This window comes from Cyprinodon tularosa, unplaced genomic scaffold (genome assembly GCF_016077235.1).
Source record: "Cyprinodon tularosa strain WSP-4 unplaced genomic scaffold, ASM1607723v1 ctg1178, whole genome shotgun sequence".
In the NCBI taxonomy this organism is placed as follows: Eukaryota; Metazoa; Chordata; class Actinopteri; order Cyprinodontiformes; family Cyprinodontidae; genus Cyprinodon; species Cyprinodon tularosa.
The window spans coordinates 110,067-116,066 of record NW_024037979.1 but is presented as its reverse complement, the minus strand read 5'-3'; positions in this window follow the sequence as shown (position 1 = coordinate 116,066).

Sequence of the window (6,000 nt, the reverse complement as noted above, 5' to 3'; positions counted from 1 at the left end):
ATAAAACCGAGCATGGTTTGCCAGCAGGTTTCAGCATTTTAACTTAATTTAGGCCTTAATATACTGTTTCAGAGGAGGTATCATAGCGCTCTGTATCATCAGCAGTGCTGTGTCTCTTTCTCCTTGCCAGCTCCCAGATCAGCTTCTCGGATTGCTTGATGCGGCGCGTCGGGCAGCAAAAGTTCAATTTTTCCATCTCGAGCTGCGTGTTTTGAGCAGCTGAAGCAGCGCGTCAGGAGCGTTTAAGTATGGCAAGCCAAGAAGGCCACTATTCGCATTAAATTATTGTGTTAAGAATGAAAGTAACCTGCTAAAAACGCGCTTTTTCCCGAGATTTAGCTGCTTTTTTCGCCGTCATTTACCAACAAGCGTCGCCTTTTACGTGCATCATGATGGTAACGCAAGACGTGCATATTTAACGTGTCAAGAACGCGCGTTGTTACCAAGACAACGCAAGTAAAATATTTATTTTCCTAATATGATGATAATGTCCTTCCTTCTTTTCCGACAGCCAATGCATTTGAACTGGTTGCATCCAATCGCTGATCAAGGCAGCCAGACCAAGAAAGTTCAGCACAGATCTGCTTTGTGGAAAACTGCACAGAGCTCTCTGTGGCAGCGTTACCAAAGTTCACTGCATTGCCTTAATGTTAGGAATAATTCCACTACATGAACTTTGCTGTTATTTTGAATCCATTCCATGCCTATTTTCATATAACAACGTTTTGCATCAACATGCATCGCCAACTAATGCTTTGTGCTTTACAGGTATTATTGGGAACAGTTCACCAGCAATTACTACTGAAAGGTGGGGCAGTGGTTAAAGTGAGCGCCTTGAATGCAAAGTTTTGCTTTGTTGCAGGTTCAAATCAGGCTGAGGCAGTTTGACTTTATATTCCCATGGGATCGACCTACTTGTCCCTAATAGGCTAAAACAGGCGATTTACTATACAGCGTTGTTGCAGCAGTCGCTTCTTTTCCTCTTGCGGCTCCTCGGTATGTGTGCGCGCTTAAAGAGTGAAATAAAATGTAAAAAATTATGCTAGAATACGGCGGTTACCAAATCTAAATATTATCTAGGCTAAAACAGGCAAAAGCTTCTGATTGCAGTTCTGTAAAAAAGCAGGAGAGAGTTTGGATTTTTAGAACTTGAGAAATGAAATAACCAACTTTAGGATTTCTTTTATAAAACAAAATATTCTAAATCAGACAGGAGTTCAGAAAACTGCTGTTAAAATGAACAAAGACTGTAAAATATCGACATCTGATTCCCTTTCACCAATATTTCTTTGCTATTACTGTTTTCTGTATTTTGACGGCAGTTCTGGTATAAATAACAGCTGTTATCTATTTTGTAGAACATAACAACATGAGAAGGATGATAAAGATCTGATATTTTTTGTTTTCCATATTAAAATAGTTCTATTTAATTGACTTGTACTTCTAGAAATAGGATAAAGACAAACAGAGGAACTCTATTTAGCTACACTGATTCTATTATTCCATAAGTAAATTAGTACAAACATTAATGTCTGGTAAATAATGCTTGAATCTATTTGTTTATTTTAGATACTATTACATTACAGATAAGATAGTGTTATATTGTCTTTTATAATTGTTAAAAGTAATTTTATATTTGAATAAACTAAGGCTCATTCTTAGTGTTGTGTTTGTAGATGATGCCACTAAAAAAGAAAATAGACATAAGGAGCTATTTAAACAGTCAGACAGTAAGCAATATAGGATGATGATAAAAGGTTGTTACATTTAATCCTTTAATATTAAAAACCCACTTTTATAATAGAAACATTATATGATTGTAGGAAACAGATATGATGCTGCAGGGCAGCCTCGGGGTGAAGGAGCTGCCCTTCAGTGCTGCATTAAGAAATGTGTTTGGAATGTTACCATAAAATTAGGGCTGCAACTAATGATTATATGCAAATTGATTAATATGTTGATTATTTTTTTGATGAATCGATTAATAATCAAATAGCCAAAGGTTCCTTAGATTGTTTTACAAGATTAAACCAGGGGAAATAGAAAAGTTTCCTCTTGAGGAGTTCTGGATGGAGAATATTGACAGACAAAAACATTTTTTTTGTCTTAAATGCAAAATGTTTAAATATTTTTTACAATCTTGGTATAATTCCTGCTCTAAGTGGGTCGTTCTCTCGGCTAAAGGCACATTTTAGTGGACCTATACTCCAGTTAACGATTAATCAATGACTAAATTAGTTGATGATTATTTTAATAATCCATTAATATGATTAATTGTTTCAGCCCTATATAAAACAATGAAATGGGCGACACAGAGTAACTACAGCCCAGATGTACAACTTGTAGAGTGAAGTTAATATTTTAAATGCTCAGTGTAAGTTCCTCTTATAGTTACAGTGTGTAACCCAGAGGTTAACAGAGCCACCAAGTGTTAATAAAAGCAACAATAAATGCTTAAAATAAAAATAAATAGTTCAATAAATTAGTTCATATGGTTAAAGATATCTAAAGATATCTAAAAAGTTTTATTTCATTTTACTGTATATTATTTGATTAAAAAAACAAACATCCAAACCATGTAGATTTCTATTTTGTTCTAAAGCCTCTGCAGCAACTTACATCCAATCAGATCGTTACGGGAATTCCCCATGTTGGTGAGACACACGCAAAGTGCTGCAGTAAAATTAGCAGAGAAGCAAGTGGGGAAAGTGAGAACATTAGTCTAAGCGCAGATTGTATTAATGCAGTCTTATTCATTGTTTGGTTCCAAATGCTAAGACAACGTTTTGTCTAAATTCAATGATACCTATACTAAACTAAAAGAGCTGAGATAAACAGAACTAAACTCATTAATAAAAGAGTCAAATAGATAAATACCTTGAACTACCTTGAACTGAAAATTAAAATACCTTAAGGTTGCAACCTATATTGATAGGACCCAAAAGGAATTAAATATCCTAAAATTAAACTAAGAAGGTTTAACACAAAAGGGGATTTATTCCAAAATAAATGTTAAATGTAAGCCATTGTCTTTTGTCCATATGTTCAATAACAAGCCGGCATTTAAACTTTACTCCCTGGTCTGTGTCTCTTATTTATCTTAAGTTTTATCTTACTCCTCTTAATCAAGTCTAGGTTTCTGATCTTGGTCCGCAGAACTTTATCATACTATAGTGACCCTTTGAGGTACTATAAGTGCACATGTAAATACAATATATTTATTTGCCTTCCCTTTAATGTATTATTTTGCATGATACAGAGATAGCATATTAGATGAAAAAAATAAATAAGAGTGGTTTTTACCTCTGTTTACCTCTGCACAATTCTATATCTTCACAGTCATATTTAGACTATATTTGGTTAAATAGGCACTGGTAAGTTTAAATGCAAACATTTTCAAAGTGGAAAAAAGTCCTAATTCCACATTCATCAGAGCCAGTGATGCTTTAAACATTGATAAACAGCATCTAGTGTGTGCAGTGCTTATCAGATTTGTATTAATTTAGGAAGAAATGCTGCTGTTCTCTTTAAACAAAATGCGCCCTGATGCTCACATTAAGCATAAAAAAAGAGCATGCATATTTTTGCAAAGGACCAATGACATCCTACCAATGAAACTGAAGACCAATAGTGTCCCTATCAAAGCTGAAATCAAACCTATGCCTTTGATATTCTCTATTGTCTCTTACCAAGAATATAATCCATATATGTAGCCTACTTCACTTTTGTTTTTGATCCATCGCCATGCATTCTGTCATGTAACAACTTTTTACATTGTGCTAATAAAATTACAATAAAGGGGCCACTTGTCTTCCAGAAAATGTGTCTGTCTGACTTGTTTTCTGTATGTTTCCTGCACATCGCTAACCTTTTCCCAAGCTCATAATGCTTTCTGCAGCCACGGAGCAACTGCTGTTAAAATTAAATGTAACATCTAAGTAACATAGTACCTGTTTTCTGGATACACCCCCAATGGAAGGTGCTGCACCCATACCTTGTCTCCTACTCCACAATGAAAATGTAATTAGACTTCTGCACATTTGGTTCTTGTTCTAGTACACATAAGTAAAGGTATTGACTACTGATCAAAGGTAGTGTGAAATAGATAAATAGCCGCCTTTTACGTGCGTCATGATGGTACCGCAAGATGAAGGCTGATTGGTTTAAAAACACGCGAATTTTGACACGTAAGCAACACGTGATTATTGCGTTGTTTGCGCGCTGTCAACCTGTTGTCTTCGCCTTTTAATCAGCCACACGTGGTTAACTATGGCAAGCCAAGAAGGCCACTTTTCGCTTTGAATTACAGCGTTAAGATTGAAATTAACCAGCAAAAAACGCATGTTCTCCCGAGATTATGCCGCTTTTTACGCTGTCTTTTACCAACAAGCGCCGCCTTTTACGCGCGTCATGATAGTACCGCTATGGAAGGCCGACTGGTTTAAAAACGCACGAATTTTCACGCGCAAACAACGCGTGATTAACACGTTGTTTGCACGTTGTTTACGCGTTGTCAACGTGTTGTCTTCGCCTTATAATTGGCCACACGTAGTTAACATGTTGAGAGCGCGTAAAGAACGCGTCAACTACGAGTTGACGACACGTCAAATACGCGTCATCTACGCGTTGATTTCATGTGATTTTAAGCCATTTGGCCACGTTACCATTTTGAGCTGGTGAGTGTGCTTTTTTCCCATTGGCTGCTGAGTAGTAGGGTTAAACCACTTCTTGAAAGCCGGGGGTGGTTTGCCTGCAGCGCATACCACTCTATTCTCTTACCTTCTTCTGCTTCTTGAAGTGTATTTTTCAGTTGGCGAGAAACTGAAGGGGCGCATTACCGCCACCTACCGGTATGGAAATTGATACAGAAAAACATATTTTATCTTTTCATTTATTTCAGCCTTAAATTACGTCACTTGTGTAAATAAAAAAATATATACATATATAAAAATGTTTATACTTTTACTTCAGAATCTTTCAGCAAAATATTTGGGAGTTTAAATTTTTTCTTTCATGTTTTCTAATTCATTTTTTTCTATTTCACATGCCCCACATTCTAATACATGTTCTATTGTTTCCATTTCTCCACAATGATGACATCATCCTGTATCTTATTTTTTTTTGTTATTCCAAATAATCAAAAGTTATTTTGTCAATTTATGAACATCAAACAAAACCACAAGTACTTTCAGAAAAAAATGTCACAGTATAATGTTTAAACCCAGGGTTTGGATGAACAAAGGTAGTCAATAAACAGAAAGAGATGCACTATTATTTCTTTAAATACAAAACCAACACTTCCATGTGAAGAAATCAACGGTTTAGCAGATCACAAGGGAGTGAAATGTAGCCTCCATGCCTAACCTTCTAAAAACAACAACCAAGCATCCTGTGGTGAAATGCAGTTAAGTGGTTTTACCATTAAGCAGTTCAATGTGGATAAGACATTACTGCTCCAAAATGTCAATCACAGTTTGCAGTATATCTATTGCTAAACTTCCCATCGGTTCTTCCAGAGGGTCCACATCCTGTAGTTGTTGCATCTGATCATGGTTTGGATGAAACTGGTTATCAAGAATAATTACTCTTTCTGGACAATTTAGAGGGGGAACAACAGCAGTGGCATCTTGGGGAGCAGTGATGAATCCAAAATACTCTGCCATGGGCATAGGTTTGCATAGGGATCATACCAACCATCATACCAAAATTTTGGATCAACCTACTTGTCCCTACCAATAATTCGATGTGAACAACATGTTTATAATTTACTATACAGCATTGTTGCAGCAGTCGCTTCTTTTCCTCTTGCGGCTCCTCGGTATGTGTGCGCGCTTAAAGAGTGAAATAAAATGTAAAAAATTATGCTAGAATACAGCGGTTACCAAAACTAAATATTATCTAGGCTAAAACAGGCAAAAACTTCTGATTGCAATTTTCGATTAATCGATGAATCGGACAAAAAATATTTTTTATATTTTATACTCTTTATTCCAAACTAAA